An 18,448-nucleotide genomic window follows, 5' to 3' on the forward strand; every position below is an offset into this window, starting at 1 on the left:
TATATACATTCTTTATATATTCTTTAAGTATTCTATGTATATTCTAGATACAAGTGCTTTATCAGACAATATGATTTGCATATGTTTTCTCACATTGTGTGAGTTGTCTTTGCTTGTCTTTATTCTGTCCATGGAAGTATAAATTTTTTTTAATTTTGATGAAGTTCAGTTTATCTTTTTTTGTTCCTTATGCTTTTGATGTCTTATGTAGGAAGACTTTGCCTAACCCAAGGTCAAGATTTACTCATATATCTTCTCCTAAGAAGTTTATGGTTTTAGGTCTTAGATTTTAGTAAACTTTGAGTTAATTTTTGTGTCTGGTATAAGGTTCAACTCCATTGGACATCTAGGTGTCTCAGCACTATTTTTTGAAAAAAAGATTATTCCTTCCCCATTGAATTGTCTTGACTCCCTTGCAGAAAATTGACCTTGGACATATAAGTTTATTTTTATACTTTCAGTTCTGTTCCACTGATCTATATATGTCTGTTCTTTGTTTTTTTTTTAAGTTGGAGAGATAGAGAGCATGAGCAGGGTAGGGGCAGAGAGAGAGGGAGAGAGAGAATCCCAAGCAGGCTCCATGCTGTCAGCATGTGTTTGTTTTGTGGCAAATTTTGCTCTTAATACTTTATTCTTTCTCAGGATTGACTTGGCTCTTCTGGGTTCCTTGCAATTCCGTATGAATTTTAGAATCAGCTTGTCAGTTTCTGCAAAGAAGTCAGCTGGATTTTGATAGGGATTATATTAAATCTGTATATCAATTTGGGAAGTATTATCCTCTTACCAGTATTTATTAAGTCTTTCAGTTCATGAACATGGGATGTTTTTCCATTTATTTAGAGCTTGTTTAATTTTGTTCAATGTCTTGTAGTATTCAGAGTGTATGTTTGCATTTTTTTGTTAAATTTATTTTTATTATTTTTGATGCTATTGTAAATGGAATTACTTTCTTGACTTCATTTTCTTTTTCATTGCAAATGCATAGAAATACAATTAATTTTGTATATTAATCATGAAATCATGAAATCTTGTTGAAATGTTTATTCTAATAGTTTTTTTTTTTAGTGGATTCCTTTGGATATTCTATATACAAGATCAAATCATCTGTGAATATATTTTTACTTCTTCCTTTGCAATCTGGATGCTTTTTATTTCTTCTTCTTGTCCAATTTCCCTGGCAAGACTATGGCCATCCTTGTCTTATTTCTGACCTTAGGAGAAAACATCCATTTCTTAACTAACCATTAAGTAAGATGTTAGTTGTTGGGTTTTCATAGATGCCCTTTATCAGATTGGGGAAGCACCCTTCAGTTCTTAATTTCTTCAATGATTTTATCATGAAAGGATGTTGGCTTTGTCAAGTACTTTTTATCGATCTGTTAAGATGACCATGGTTTTTTGTATCATTATTTTGAAGTTATTAAATTCAACATCAAAAATTTATTGTTGTCTCTTATGCATTATTTTTATATGCATTTCTTCTGTATACACTTAACTTATTAGGTATTAAATATCATCTTTGATATTTTGCCTCAGAGATATCCTGCAAACTTAGTTTTAAAAATTAGCTTAATATTGGTATTCAATTTTGTCAATTGAATACTTTCTCATGTTTTGAACGAGAAAGTGACATTTCTAATAGCGATAAGCTCCAGAAGCTTTAAAACTTGAGAAAGTTAATCAGGTATTGATAGTTCTGGAAGACAAGTGTCTATTAATAGACCTGTAGGACAATGTTAATTCTAAATGAGTGATGACTTATAATGCCAGCACACCTTTAAAAGCTAGTATTTTATCTTCTGTGAGCAGCATTGCAGGATTGGCATAAGGAAATGTGGATTCTTAATATATTTCGAAAAGGATGATGTGAATTCTGTTAGCCTCAGGCTTGTTTCACACTTTAAAACTGTCTTTGCCTACAGTATAAACAACTTGAATGTTCTATTTATTTTTAACATTGCCATCTGTTACTGTTAGATGCCAAATCTGAAAGATGCAGCTATAGTTTGAGGCTGAAATTTAAAGCTCCCTATATTATTACACAACAAGGGCAATAGGAAAATTTTTCCCTTCGGAGTTCTTCTTAATGTTCTCAATATGTTCAATTATTTGTGTATGTAAAAATAAAATCATTGAGTCACCATGTCCTGATCAAGAAAACAAGTATCCGTGTTGCCTTAAGAAAAAGAAGGTGTGGTGGGGGAGGGAGTAGGTGGGAGAGGGAGGTAGAAAAGAAGAGGAAAGAAAAGAGGAAGAAAGATAGAAGCTTGTCCATAAGAAATTGGCAGTTGAATCATCACAGTTACAGTTTGATGGGAGAAGGTGAGGTTGAGGTGGGGGGAAGAAGAAGGGAAAGCATACGTAGTTTTTTGTGTGTGTTTATCCTGCTTGTAGCTTATGGAGCAGTTGGATTTATTTATTGATATCTTTCTTCAAGTTTTAGTTTTCTCAGCTATTATCTTTACAGTATTTCTTCTGTGCAATCGTTGCTCTTCCTCTTTTCCTTTACAGATTGGTTACACTCTTTGATACTGTCTTACACACCCTCTCTTTCCAGTTTACTTTTATTGACCTCTCTTAAAGTTCAGTTATTCTTCTGTGTAGGCTTCTCTTAAGCCCACCTGATAAATTCTTCAATTCTTATTTTATTTCTTTTTTAAAAAACATTTTTTAAGGTTTATTTATTTTTGAGAAAGATAGAGTCCGAACAGGGGAGGGGCAGAGAGAGGGAGGCACAGAATCCGAAGCAGGCTCCAGGCTCTGAGCTGTCAGCACAGAGCCCGACGTGGGGCTCAAACTCACAAACCCTGAGATCATGACCTGAGCTGAAGTCGGACGCTTAACTGACTGAGCCACCAAGGTGCCCCTTATTTTATTTCTTGGATCAATATTTTGTCTTTTTTGTAATTTCCATAGTGGGATTCCTCATTTCTTCCATTATCCACCTTTTTGTCTAGAAAGAAAGAAAAAGGGTTAGGGGAGGAAGAGGGGAGAGAAAGGAAAGTAGGGAGAGAGGGTAAGAGAAAAGCAGGGCAATGCTTATTTTCTTCTTAACTCGAAGGACAAGGGAATTTAGATAAAGCCTTTGCTCTGAACACAGAAGATTTGGACAGGAATAAAAAAAAATATCTCTTTGAAGCATTGGAGAGTTAATAAGGCAGTAAACAATTACTGAGCTGAGGTTAAGCAGAAAAAGGACATCCTGAAGACAGACTTCAGTATATGGAGACTTTATTCCCCTAGGGTATCTACTGATAGAGTAGAGAAAGGCACAGTAGTCCTAGGAGAACAAAAATTGGAGCTCAGAGCCCAGTAGGGCAGAGTTACTGATAAATGCCCCAAGTTTTGAGTTAGAATTTTTGTGGAAATTGACAACTGGTTCTAAACTGATTCTAAAATAATTATGGAAATGCAGAGACCTAAATCCCAAGACAATTTTGAAGAACAATAAAGTGGGGAAACTTACTATTTTAAATATCAAGATTTATTGTTAAAACTTCACTTAAGGTACTGATATTAATTCAAGGGTAGACAGACAAATAGATTAGTGGAGCAGAATAGAGTCCAGAAACAAACCTGTGAATATATAGATACTTTTTTGCAGAGCAATGTCAAAAGGACAGTTATTTCAATAAATGGTGCTAGGTCACCTTCAGGGGTGTGTGTGTGTGTATGAGTGTATACAATTCTTATTTAACCCTGTATACAGAATCATTTCTGGGAGAATTACAGATCTGTATGTGAAAGGCAAAACAATAAAACTCTTAGAAGATAATACAGTAGAGTATCTTCATGACCTATTTTCATGATCTCGGGATAAACATAAGCAGTAATCTTAACTGAAAAGCTTAATAATTAAATTGAATTAAAGATCAGAACTTGATCTTAAATGCTATTAAGATAATGAAGAAAGCAAATCACAAAATGAGAAAGATATTTGACAAAGGTCACATAACTAAAGTGTGTAAAGAATCAGTAAGAAAGGGACCGATAAAATGATTTGTTTAATTAAGTGAAAACTTGAATAGGTACTTTACAACAAATATCCAAAATGCTCATAAGCGTATGACAAGATGGGAAACGTCATCAGTCTTTAGGGAAATGCAAACTGAAATCTCATTGACTCTTTAATACATACCCACCAGAGGTTAAAATTTAAGAATAATAATGCCAAAGGTTGGCAAGGATATACATCAGTAGGAATTCTTTCACACTGCTGATGGGAGATAATGTGGGACAATCATTGTTTGGTATTACATACTGAAATTGACACATACCCTGGGGTCCAGCAGCTTCACTCTTAGGTCAATATAGAATGTTTATAGCAACCTTAGTCCTAATTGTCAAAAAACTTGAAAAACCAGAGGCATATTCATAATGGGATGGACAAATAAAGGCACATTCGTCGAACGGATTCTTCTACACCGATGAAAATGAAATGAGTTCTGGCTGTCTGCCACAATATGGGTGAATCTCACAAAAATAAGTGTTGAGTGAGAGAAGCGTGCTATACGTACATGCATACATACGCCGAATAATTCCACATAGATGAGGAGAGAGTTCAGAATCACAGAGTTTAAGATGGTTCTGTGGTGTTGGAATTCAGAATAGCAGTTAACTTTGGGCGGGAGGAAGGGGATAGGTGACTGGGATGGGTAGGAGAGAGGATTCTGGAGTGCTAGCAGTGTTCTGTGGATCCAGGTGGTGATCATACAGAAATGGAATGATGTTGAACATCCTTTCATGTGTTTATTGGCCATTTGTGTATCTTCTTTGGAGAAATCCCAGTTCAAGTCCTTTGTCATTTTTGAATTGGTCACGTTTCATTCTTTAAATATATCTCCCATCCAGATAAATATTCTTTGCAGTGTTGCTTTAATATTCAAATGTTGGAAATCACAGTTTCAAAATAGATACTTCCCTATCTATTTATGTGTGTGAAATATTCTGCAGCCCTTAAAAAGAAAGTCATATGGAATTGTTTTCTGTGATTTATTGTTAAATGAAAAAGCAAATCACAACATAGAATAATCTCATTGTAAATTCATAGAAAATGATCTGGAAGGATATATACCAACTAGAAAGGGGAATGAGATTGTAGACATCAGCAAAAGAAATTTAATTTTTTTCTCTGTTTGCTTCTGTATTATTCAACCCCTTTACAATAAAAAAGTATTACTTTATAGAATATGAAAAAATAGATTGTATCTCTCCTTAACTCCATCCTTTCCAAATAGGTGATTTCCAAGGGTCTTTCTTAATGCAACCACCCCATAACATAGATATTTTCTGACAGTAGGTTTAATTTAGATATTTAATTTATATACATGTGTGAAAACAACACAGTTGAAGGGATAAGAGCATAGGCTTCCAACCTCAAGTTTTAATCCCTGTGCCACATTTTACATTTGGCTTCTCTGACTTTTAATTCCCTTATTTAAAAAAGTGAGGCAACATCCCTTTGAAGATTAGGGATAAGGCATCTAAAGCCCTTGGATACTTAATAAATGTCAGCTGTAGTATTTATTGATTTATATTTATCCACTCTTATGTCATTTAAATTCCAGAGTGTCAAAAACTAGATTTATGTAGATACAAAATTAATATTTGTTGGTAAAATCTATATGCCAACATCTCACAGTATACCACTAAGACAAATGAATTATAGTAGTTTTCCTGGGACCATGATGGGAGAAGGAGCCTCTTTGGATGCCACTTGAATGGAGTTTGCATTATAAATATTTGGCTTTTGGGGGGGGGGGGGGCGACAGCTGAATTTTTTGATTAGCAGACATAAAAGTAGCTGAGGCTTTCATTTCGAGAAAAAACTTAGTAATTAGATATAATACTGATGAAATCCTTATGGTAAGAAGTAGTTTATAAGGTAACAAATTAGTCTAAATTTGTAGCATAATTTTGAAATTAAAAAAAGTTCTTTATTTTCTTCTTTTAGGGAATTGGTCCTTTAGTGTCTTGCTTTGTTTGTTTTACTTGCAACTTTGCTTAATTATAGTTTTTTCCTTTATTTTCTTCTGTTTGCTCCTGGATTGTTTGTTTTCTTTCTTCGAGTTTGTAGCACTTTCCTCTTCTGTAACCATGTTTCCTTAACATGTCACTGACCAGACATTTTGTATCAAGTAAAGTAGGTACAGGTTTTTATCCTGTGTGCAGCATTGTATTGAACATATGCTTCCTTATATTCTGGAGGCCAGTACTTCAAGAATCGGATATTAAAATCAGCACCCTGGAAGGCATTGATGTAAGATACAGATTTGTACCAAAATACTAGAATGCCCTGGGAAGTTTCTTTCTGAATACATTGCAAGTGACAGATTAAGATAATATTTTCATACTCTGCATTAGGGAAAAACAGGTAGAAGATTCATAATGGCACATATCTGTCAAGTGCTTGAGAGTTTATGGATACTTTTATTTCCCTTCTGTCAATTGGAATTTGACTCTTGATGCAGTCCTGTGAGGTTTGGGGGTAGGGGGTGTATTCCTGTATCCTGCCACACCTTGCATTAACAAATGGAGCCCAGGAAACTCAGGGAGGTTAAACAGCTTGCCTGAGGGTTCACAACTGGGATTTGCTGAAATTTTCTGATGTCTGGTGGTAACTATGGCCAATACTTAACGTAGCTCTCACTGTGTGGTGTACCAAGACATAAATGAACTCATTTGTGGTTGATTCACTCAAAATCCAGAATTTGTCCCACTGTAGAACATTGAGTAGAGATGAAGTTTATTGTTCTCTCTCTCAAAACAAATATTTATTTAATATGTTTAGCTTTTATTACAATAGGCATGAATAAAAACACATTTGGATTTTCACAAGGCTTATGCTAACGGAACAGAAGTTGGGGCAAAGATGGGTTTAATGGAGGACGAAGAGAAGTGCTTCTAGGACCTTGCTTAATGGGCTGATTTCAGTCAGCCTTCATCCTCTCTCATGACTGATTAACCCAAACAGTATCCTTCAGTCTGTCCTCACTGCACACTCTGTTCTGTAACAGCGTTTGTAGGCATCCTCCTCCTCTGCTCTCCTGTTCTCGTCTTTCTCCCAGTGCACTCTGCTGGGCGTTGCTTCTGTGTGCTGTGAACATACATGCCCTCAAAGTGCTCCCATTGTGCCCAGAGTGTGAAGTGCCCTCCTCCCCATTTTGGCCACTTGAAATCCTCCTCGTGTTTCAGGCTTCAGGCCATGACCTGCTTCCTCTGTGAGAGCTTGCTAACCCCTCTCTCCCTACCCCCATGTCCTGTTTACCCCTGGCCAAGTCTAACGGCACCTCTGCCACTTGCTCCCAAAGTGCTGTCTCCTCACAAAGGGTGAGCGTGTCTCATTCATCTTTACCTGTCTCACAGGAGGTTCATACAGTGGACACATGATTATTTCCTCTGTCTTAATACTGCTAACATGAATTTCTAGAATCAAACTTTTTTTTTTTAATGTTTGTTTTTGAGAGAGTGCAGGTGGCATAGGGGCAGAGAGAGGGGCACAGAGGATCCGAAGGGGGCTCTGTGCTGACAGCAGTTAACCCAATGTGGGGCTTGAACTCACGATCCTCCAGATCATGACCTGAGCCTGAGCCACCCAGGTGCCCCCATAACTTCTTTTTTTTAGAGTTTTATGTAAGTAATCTCTACACTTAATGTGGGGCTCAAGCTCACAACCCTGATATCAGGAGTCCCACACTCAGGGTGCCTGGGTGGCTCAGTTGGTTAAGCGTCTGACTCTTGATATCGGCTCAGGTTGGGATCCAGCTCCATGTCGGGCTCAGTGCTGACAGCATGAAGAATCTCTGTTTCCCTTTCTCTCTGCCCCCCCCCCCCCATAAATAAATAAATAACCTTAAAAAAGAAAAGAGTCGCATGCTGTACTGACTGAGTCAGTCAGGCACCCCTAGAATACAACTTTTATCTCATAATCCCTAGCTTCAGAAAACTTCAGTAATGTCCCTCTGCTCCAGAATTATGTACAAAATCTTTAGTCTAGAATTTGAGGTGCTCCATAAATAACTGGAACTATCTCGTCTTTGTAATCAAATGTTTCCCTTATCTATACTTTAGTGTCAGGAACATGTTTCTTTACCTTGCAGTATACTTTGGGTTTCCCTGCGTACTCGGACTCTGATCTTTCTCCTCGCTGAAATGTTTACTATGTTCTTCATGAAGGTTCTTTAGACCACTGCTTCGAAAACGTTCATGTGTGTTCAGTGTGCCTGAGAGGTGGTATTAAAAACTGTGGATTGTGATTCAGTGGGTCTGGGGTGGGACCTGGGTCTCTGCATTTCCAATGAACTCCCAGGTGACTCAACGATCCTCATCCTAAGACTATATTTTGAATAAAAAGGGACTCCATTTTAGCCGTCAGTAGCTATTATTTGTATCCGTCATTTGGAAATAGTGTATAGTAATGAGCCATCTTATTTTGAATTTGATTCTTCACTTTTTATGTCTTTTTCCTCACCTAAATTGTTTTGGTTACTGGTGGATATTTTATTTTATACCAGTTTGCATCCTTTATATATAATGTTTGCTCTAATACAGTTGATTGATAATTAAAAATATGAACAATTTCTACTATAGTAATCAAAAATGTTTCCTGACCTCCCGTATGCCCATTAGCCAGTGCTAGGTGTAGGCCCCTAATCAGTCTTCTCCTTAAGTAAAGCAGCTGTTCCCATTTTTGGTCATTTCCAGTACTCATTCATTGATCAGAATTTATGAAGTACATACTAAGTACTAGGACCAAAACAGCAAACACAGCAGACAAATATTGTCATTTTGGGGTTTTGTATTCAAGTGTGATGCGAAGGAGAGAAAAAGGTAAACAAAGGAGTAAAAGGTATAGTGTGGTAAAATCTATATAGTATGATAAGTGCTATGCAGAAAAGTCTGGAAAGGGGTGCAGGGGTTAGGAAGTGGTGGGATGTGGCCCATGTGGGCTTATCATTCCAAAGGTGGGTAGAGTGGTTGGGAAGGGCTCATTAGAAGGTTACTTTCGAGTGCCTGAAGGGAGATGAGGAGGGGAGCAAAGCACTTACCTGGGGGGTGCTTTCCAGACCGAGAACTGCAAATGTGGGGCTGCTGAGCTGGACATATGCCTGGCTTGCTACAGGATTTGCTGGAAGGCAGTTTGACCACAACAGTGAGTGACGTGAGGTGAGGTCTGGAGGTGAAAGGAGTCAAGTTCTCTTTGGGGCCTGGGTATGGATTTTGGCTTTCATTTAAAATTAGATGGGATGACATTAGAAGCTTTTGAGCAGAGCTGTTACTTGGCCTTATTTGGAGGATCACTTTGATTGCCACGTTAAGGACAGGAGACCTGGGTAGAAGAAGGGAGACGGGCAGCAGCTGTTTGTAGTGGGTCTGGCAAGAGATGATGGTGGCTCAGATCAATGTGGTAGCAGTAAAAGTGGGCAGAGGTGATTGGATTCTGGGTATATTTCAGGCCATGAAACCTGCAGAATTTTCAGACATACTGTGAAGAGTTTGAGTAACACAGGTAATTCTTATGATAGAATGATTACAGTGTAGCTGTTCCTTTCCATTGAGTTCCTTGTTAACGCCACCACCCGCACAGATTCATGTTAGCCCCTCACAGGAGAGCCTCCAGACACTTTGTTAAATATGAGAGAAAAATAACAAGTGACCTCTCCTGTGCCATAAACCGTCATTGGAAGACAAAACATGGTGCTTTCTGGGTGCCTGGGTGGCTCCGTCGGTTAAGCTTCCAACTCTTGATTTCAGCTCAGGTCATGATCTCATGGTTCGTGGGATCTAGCCCTGAGTTGGGCTCTGCGCTGACAGCATAGAGCCTGCTTGAGATTCTCTCTCCCTCTCTCTGTCCTTCCCCTGCTAATGCTCTCTCATTCTCTCTAAACAAATAAATACACTTAAAAAAAACAACAACGAAAAACACATGATGCTTTCAGTCAGCCATATTTTTTAATTTTTAATTTTGAATACTTCTCATGTCAGAAGAAGTTGCAAAAATAGTACAGAGAATTCCCATATACTCAAAAGCCAACTTCTCCCAGTTTTATCGTCTTATGTAACATAATGGCACGTTATACAAACCAGGAAATTGATGCTGTCACACCGCAGTGAATGAGATTACAACAGACCTTACTCTGTGCTCAGCAGTTTCTGCCTACTCTCCTTTTCCTACTGTGTATTTTTATGGAGCATACATGGCAGCCTTTTTGGTTTCAGGTGAGAGTTACTGTTATTAATTATGGACTTCCCCTGCACTCCGGCAAACAGTTGTCGAATTTATGCGTTCCCATCTGTGCTTAGATGTTAGGTAACACAAGGGGTCTATGAGTCCTACTGAGTATCCCCAGATGGCTTTTCTATAGCATGGCCCTCCCCTCCCCCTTCTTTCTCTTTTTTCTTCCTCTCTTTCCTATTCTCTACTCCCCCACCCAGCCCCTTTGTCTTTAGTACTAACCTCTGAAAGGGTGGGAGGAAGGATGTTTATTAGTTAAAACAATTTTTTAAAGAGTGGCTTTGCCTTCTCCGCTATGAATAAACTTTGAAAGCCTCATTTCCTATTCGACAACAACAACAACAACAACAACAACAAACAATCCATAAATCCACAGCTGTTCCACTGGTAAAAATTAACATGTTTTGTTCCTGCTACATATTGGAATTCTCTGGGGCTTTTCATATTTTAAAATTACATCAATTCATTGTTTTTCTTACTCTGGCCTACCATTTATCAATAATTTTATATTCAGAGCTGTGTTTAGAAAGGAAGGAGAGAATAAATTTGATCAACAGCAGAAGATTTTGGCATGGTAGCTACACTCTGGGTATCTTGAATCTGACATTCCCTATTGTGTGACCTTGGCTTTTGCTTAACCCCTCTGCCTTGGTTTCCTCCTGTCTAAGATGGAAATAACATTAGAATCAACTTCATAAGGTCATAATGGAGACTTATCTGTGAAATACTTAGAATTGTGTCTAGCACATAGTGGCATTATTTTGTTTACTAGAAACAAATATCTGAATGTGGATTTACATTTGTATTTGTAAAAAAGTCATTTGTAGCAAAATATGTTAGTCTCTTACAATTGATGTATTCAAATAATTCTATGTGCACTGTTATTTAGTATAAATATTGAATCTCTTGAATATATAAGGAGAGTTAGAATTTTAACCCTTGGGGGCACCTGGGTGGCTCAGACAGTTAAGTGTCTGACTTTGGCTCAGGTCAGGATCTCATGGTTTGTGGATTCGAGCCTCATGTCAGGCTCTGTGCTGACAGCTCAGAGCCTGGAGCCTGCTTTGGATTCTATGTCTCCCTCTCTCTCTCTGCCCCTCCCCTGCTTGTGCTGTCTCTCTCTCTCTCCTCTCTCTCTCTCTCTCTCTCTCTCTCTCTCTCTCTCCTCTCTCTCTCTCTCTCTAACATGAATAAAACATTAAAAAATTTAAGAAAAAAAGAATTTTACACTTGGGTACCTTATAAAGGAGGTCATACTCAGGAAAATTTAATTCTGGATTTTCAATTCTTCTGGTTAACAGAGTGTTGTTCCTCAGAGTTGTTCACACAGAGGCAGTGTAAACTGATACTTTTTTCCTGTTTTATGTGTTAGTTGAAGCACAGTTAGAGGTCATTACCAGCAAAGATGTTAAAAATGAATGTTTTCCTAGCTTGTTGCTGCTACTTTAGTGATTCAGCCTTTTACTGGGAATACTTCCTGCTTGATCAATTACTATTCATATTTTATTTGGGCCTAAAACACCTGTCATTTTTTTGGATACATTGTCTCCCATCTAGATGGCAAATATAAACAACCAAAGAATAAGTAACTTTCTCCAAGACTAAAAATGTAATAAATGCCACTCTCCTACTGGTGTTTTTCTGAGCAGGAGTGCTCACCTGTGTGAGGTTGATGGGTGGAGCTATTCTGGCAAAGCTTGTTCTGCGAGTGTGGGTTTGGGCAGGGCCCTTTCTGTGTGCTGCAGGAGCAGTACGTGTGCAGAGAGAAGGAGTGAGCTCCTGAGGCGAGCCTCGTGCCCACACACAAGCCGGTTCGCCTTGGGTAGGGACCAAAACCGGCAAAGGAAAGTGCTTGAAAGGGGCGCCCCAAAGCAGAGCTGGAACCTAAAAGTGCTGTGGAGACCTGACTCGGAGTTACCCTGTGGTGGATGCGGTCCGAGCCGTGGGACTGTGGTTCATTCTGCATGCTTTTGCACGGAATGTAGAGCTGCTGTGTGCTGTCGGATCCACTGCTGAGCACAGTCCCTGGGAATCATTTTAAATATCCTAAAACCTGTGCCACAGCAGGAGGTAAGGATATCTCGGTTATTCAGATGTTTGACTTCAGCAACAGAATATTTCACGGAGTCTGAAATATTACGTTTTATTTGGGCACAGGTTTCCTTGGTTGCTTTGAAGTGGATGGTTAATTTTTTAATTACTCAGAAATTGAGTAATTGAGCTTTAGTATTTGTCATGTCTGTAGAGAGGCGATTATTAAAGTAGATTATTGAAGTTAATTATTTTCAAGTAGATTGTACCACATAGGTATTGGGCACTGTAGTTCTTACTTTCATAGTTAGTTTCAGGAACTACCCATTTTTCTATTTCAAATCAGCTTATTTCTTAATGTTTTCTATACTTTAGGTTAATGCACAAAAGTCTTTGTGACTCAAAGAACATAACTTTGCTTAATAAACAATCAGTATATCTCATTAAAAAACTGTTTTTCCTGGTGGGTTAATAATATTTCAATTATCGACTAGTTGAAAATAGGCAGCACTGACTTACCAAAATGAATTGAGCACATTGTATAAAAAGTCTCTTCAAATTGGCATAAGAAAGTAACCCCTCTGCCCTTTTACCTTTAAGTATGCCGTGTTTTTTTTTCCTTATTGGTGTTATTAAGGATAACCATCTTTGTTTCTAAAATATGTGTATTAACTCTTTCCTTTTGCAGAGGTTTTCTTTTTTTTTTTTTTTTTTTTTTAGCACTAGGGTAGAATTCTGTATTTATGGTGTTTCTTTAGACATTGATAAGAAATGCCTTTCTTTATAGCATGGAATTTGCAGTTTTCTCAGAATCACAGATCAGCCCTGTTAAGCAGCTGAACATTTTCTTCTCAGGAGTGTTCCACTACCATTTAAATGAATCAATATTTTAATTTTCAAAACCGGGGGTTTGAAAATTAAGTGGGGGAATTGCAGAATTTAGAGCTCATTTTCATTGTCAATTTTTTTTTTAAAACACCTGTTGCTCATGTGATAATGGTTTGAGACCATAACTTGTTTTTTTAAGTATTAGGTAATACTCTATGGTACTCAGTAGAAGAGAGCAGAAATCTAAAGTTTCTGCATGTAAACCTAACATGTAAGACGAGTGTAGGCAGAAGGACTGGAAAGTGCTTTCATGTTTGTGTGTGTCCTTCCATAGTGACTTCAGCTCTGAATTGAGGAGGTACGACCACATGCGATTAAGCCTGCTTTGGAAAGCTGACTCAGGTTCTGGTCAGCCCTGTGCTGTGGAGGACTCTAAATGTTTGTAGACCAAACGTAAAGAGAAATTATAGTAGTAAAAATAGCTTATAGACACTTACTGAGTTAAGTACTTGGCATATACAATTTCCTGTAAGCATTCTAGTAGCCCTAACAGGTAGGTATTATTACTGTCATCCTCATTGTGTATTTGTGGGAATGGAAACTTAAATAGGTAATTTGCTCAAGAGCTTGCAGATTGGGAAGTAGTAAGAGAGGGGGCTCAAACCCTCAGGTCTGTCTGATTGCAAAATCTGTCTTATTCTCCATGCTAATGGTCAGGGTTTTTTTGTAAGGCAGGCTTTTAAGACTTTTGTCTTTAAATAAAGTGTCCTCATTATCAGTTCTGTGCTTTCCAAATATAGAACCTTCCCCCTCTGGCTCCTGCAAAAAGAAAAAAAAAAAAAAAAAAAAACCCAACCCACAAAAACAAACAAAAAACGACCTATGATCACATCAGTGTTCAACAGCAAACTTCATGGCTTAATAAAGCACAGAGGATTATATGACATCAAAGTGAATATGATGACACTTCAATCTACATTTAATCTGTTTTTAATCTAATAAAAATTTAATTTCAATAAAACAATTTTCACACTGTTAAGGTTCTAAATTTTCAGGTTTCTAGAACTTCATGTAGTTTTTATGATAGCCCTTCTACCTTTGATGTTACTGAATCCCTAAGAATATGTAGTTATTATATTTTAATTTTTCTAAGAGAGAGTATACAAATAAATATCTTCCTGAAATTGTACTCATTTTTAAGGTTCATGTCAAATAGTAGCAGTTCCTTTGGGTTATTTTAAAATCCTTATTAGAGACACTTCTCTAATCTGTATATAACATGTCGTTCCTGTGTTAGAATCCTTTAGTGAAAGGGATTTATATCCACCCCATGTTTCCTCCTCCTCTTCTCTGCTAAAATGCAAATCATTTTGTGCTGTATTTAGAAATACAATTAGTCAGAGTCTTTTATATAATAACTGAGGTGGTAAAGTCACCAAGTTAAAAAAATTTTTTTTGCTTCTTTTTTGTACAGAGTTGGGGAACAAAGCTAATCACATTTATTTTAATTTGTAGTTTAAATTTTAAAATAACCAGTATCAATTTTAGCAAGAAGCATGTATTTATGTCACCCTAAAATCACATAGGCTAAATGTGAGCCTCCTCTGATATTTCTGAAATGTATAGCTCCTGGAAAAGTAAATGTATAATGTAAATAATGAGAGTGCCTTATCTTAACCTGATGACTATTTTCCCAAGGGAACTGTGACTTTTAAAGAGCTACATACCATGCCCTTTCTAACTTATATCTGTGTGTGTGCTCCTCGAGGAAGGGCGGCAGTGTGCTGTTGCTTTGGTTTCATTCTCAACTCTGGAAAAGAGAAACGTTTTTATTCAAATACCCAAATATTTTTGTAAAGCATAGGCATGCCATTGCACATAAGGGTTGTGCTGGATATTCTGAAGAAGCCATTCGTTGCCTGTTTTCTGCTTCTCTTTTTCCAAGTGCATTGCTCTTATCTCTTCTGTGTCTGAAAGATTCTTCTCTAAAATTTACTGTAGATTTATCTTCTAGATGCCTTAGTGTCATCCCTTTGCATTCCAGAGGGTAATGCCTTTTGAAATGCTTGCTCCTCTCTCTCGTAAGTAAATGGAAGCATTCTTGACTTATGTAACTGTTAGTAGCTTTCCAGTTTTTCAGTCAAGAGCCCTCACTGTCAATGCTATTTTTATGTTAGCATTGTACATGGCATTTCTTGAATACCTGGTTTCCTCCCTTTGAGGTTGGAATGTACAGATATCAAAACTGTTACGGTCGTCCGCATTCCAGAGCCTCATCCCTGAGCTGGTCTCATATGTTTTCTCTGTGGTAGTCCCTTGCAGCTGTTAACACGCATCAGTTAGAGAACTGTGTTTTTTTTCTCTTAACTTCCAAAATTGTTTATGATATATTAATCAAAAATGATTCTGTACTTTCTTGACCCACGACAACTTCAACAGCTTATTAAGATTTAATACTCATATTTATCTAAAGGTTTTCTTGGACATCTATTTTGGTGGTGGGTGGAGAGGGAGAGGCATGAAATTCAAGGCTAAAACTGCTGTATTCCTGCTTTAAAAATTAGAAGTACTTCCTAAGGAGACAGTGAGAATTTTGCATCCTGAGTATAAATCTGATAGAATATAAATTTGCAGAAGTTCAGAGCCTATACATAATATTTCCCTTTTTTTCTATTACTTAAAATAGTAGTAAGGAGTTCTTATATAACTAATTTATACAACATGCTTATATAACTATTTCCAGAACTTGATGCATAATTGTATTACTGCAGTAAATTCATGAAACCTAATTCAAAAATCAATCTTTATAAAGTATATAGCATTTTCTGGTAAAAATAATATTATAAATGGCCATCGTACCATTTACCAAGGATTTGCTAGCAAAGAAATAGCAATAGTGTATCATATGATATAATCAACAGCTGTGAATGCCTTTCACATTAAAGCCAGTATAATTACTAACTACTATTTTAGGTTTTCATGGAGAAAAATAAATCCAATGATTTAATTAAAATTAATTTTACTTAAAAAGTGCTAATAACCCTGATTTAGTATGCATAAAACCAGTAACATTTAACAGCGATCTTTGTATCCTAAATTTTTATACCAGCCTTTTCCAAGATGATTTACAAAGCCTAATTTATTTTCTTACTAGCTCTTCAGTGAAGTTTTAAATGATGTCTTTTTTTTCCTTCTGATAAATTTTCCTACAGCAAAGAGGTTTTTCACAGACTTCGGAGCTTCCCATGCTGTTCTAACGTTATATTTTGTCAGAGTATTTCATGATTTCGCAGGTATTTTCACTGAAATTTCAAATTTGTAAACTGGTTAAACTTCTCATTTTTCATGTTATTAAACTGACATCTAGACTGGTTATTTATCTCATCTAAAATCTGAGAGCAAGTTATTGGCAGAATCAGGACTAACACTGTATCTGCATATGCTTAGTCCATCCAGTTCATTTTCACCTGCTCATGCCTGGCCAATAATAGGCTTGATTGAATGGATGACCTTCATTGGACTATTTGTTTTATTATTGGAAAGGCATAAAAACATTCAGTTACGAGGCCATTGGTTCATGTATTTGTAAATCTTCAAATAGAGTTGCTAAAATTTTATGCCTATTGAATATTTTTACCACATATTTAGATATTATAGGATAGCATGAAATAAACTGAAGAAAAGGAATATGAGTCATAGGTCATTTTGATAATTAGAGCTGGATACATTGAAGAAAGGAAAAGCATGAAAGTATTATTCTTATAACCTTTATTACATTTAAAAGTCATCACGTTGAATGTAATGGGAGACGAATTAGATTTTACTTAATATACCTGTTTTTGTGACATAAACTTTTAAGAAGAAGATTCTAGTGATCAGATACTGGTTTATATTTTGAGTTTAATTCATTTAGAGTGTGATGCTAACACAAACTGAGTTTTAGTTGGTTAACACATGGAAAGCACTGGCACATAGTAAGCACTCAATAAATATTAGCTATACTGTAGTTATTGTCATGATATTGCTGTGTCATGGCTATTACCATTTCTAGACTTTTCCCTCAGTTTTTGTTGGATATCTGGTTTAGGACTAAATTTATCTTTTTCATCATAGGAGTTGGAACCAGGCCATGGGTAGAGCTAGGTTGAGGGAGAACCTAATACAAGCTAGACCAGAAGATTTTCAGAGATAAAAATAGAGTCAGAGACTTAACTTCTTGGACATGTCCTTATTCCAGCAAGTAAAAACTTACTATAAGTTTGGTGTGCAAGAAACTTCTTTACTCTGATTTGGAGGGTGTTTTTTTATAAGATCAATAAAACCACAACATCAAAATTATTTATGTGTATTTTCAGTTATCGACTTAAAGAACTTCCTTTATATCATTATGCATCCTAAAAGCTTTATTTATGTTGAAGTTTTTTTTTGCAAAAGGGAAAGTTCCAAAGGTTCTGTAGTATTGGAAAAATGTGTTTTTGGTTCAGTCTGCTTAATTTATATTTGAGTCACGTGTTAGAATCTTGCTCAACTATCCAGAAATTTTTCTTTAAAAGGTTTGTAGAATTATTATTCTAGTGAATCACAGCTCAATTTCTGAGTTCACTTAATGTCAAATAAAAGCTTTGTTGGTTAGTTTGAACCAATTTAATTGATATTCAAAGCTATAAACTAAAGAAGAATTATATTACATTTTTCCCTGGCATGATTATTTACTAAATGATTCCAAAGCTATGTTTGTTGGTTGCCCAAAGATCCTTTCAGGACATATGACAGTGCATGCTAAAAATAAGTTAATTTTTATATCTCTTGTCAATATCCCCATTAATAAATTTGAAAATACTAAGTAACACAGTTCACTTCAGCTCTTTACTTAAGACTGCAAATGTAAATCTATGTCATATAGTTTGTTGCTAAAAATGCATCAGCAACCTGTTAGTTTTTGTTTTTAGAATTCTTTGTCTATACTTGTACCCTATAGAATTATTTTGCTTGTGTTCCTTTAATGAAAGTCACTTCTAATATGTTTACAGTACTCCCTTGTTTATTAGAGTTCCTGAGATGGAACTTTGGCTTAAGACTTTTTTTTTTTTTAATTACCATGTCCTTCCATTTCCTTCTTTAGTCTCCTGTATTCATTTCTATCCTTACAAAGATACAAGGGAAGTGGGAGTAAAGGGAACTTACAGAGTATAAAAGCAAGACTTTTAAAAGTGGGTGTAAATTTAGTTTGCCACATTCAAAACTTAAAAATTAAGAGAAACTAAATAATCTCTTAATAGATGCAAAGTAATCATGTGATAAAGGTCAACACTTGTTCATTTTTTTTTTATCTTAGCAATTAAGAGTAGGGAATTT

General features: G+C 36.4%; 1 protein-coding gene across 6 annotated transcripts in view; it reads left to right on the forward strand.

The window, feature by feature from the left end:
• Positions 1-18,448, forward strand: part of ARHGAP32 (Rho GTPase activating protein 32) — a 298,544-nt gene that overhangs the window by 225,643 nt on the left and 54,453 nt on the right. The window contains exon 1 of one of the 6 annotated variants that reach the window (XM_060605218.3): positions 11,959-12,304. The exons of the other annotated variants lie outside the window; for them this stretch is intronic. The gene's annotated coding sequence lies outside the window, so the exon portion shown is untranslated. Of the gene's footprint in view, positions 1-11,958; positions 12,305-18,448 lie in introns of those variants that run through there. 6 annotated transcript variants of the gene reach the window in all.

Source organism: Panthera onca, chromosome D1, assembly GCF_046562875.1.
Source record: "Panthera onca isolate mPanOnc1 chromosome D1, mPanOnc1 haplotype 2, whole genome shotgun sequence".
Lineage (NCBI taxonomy): Eukaryota > Metazoa > Chordata > Mammalia > Carnivora > Felidae > Panthera > Panthera onca.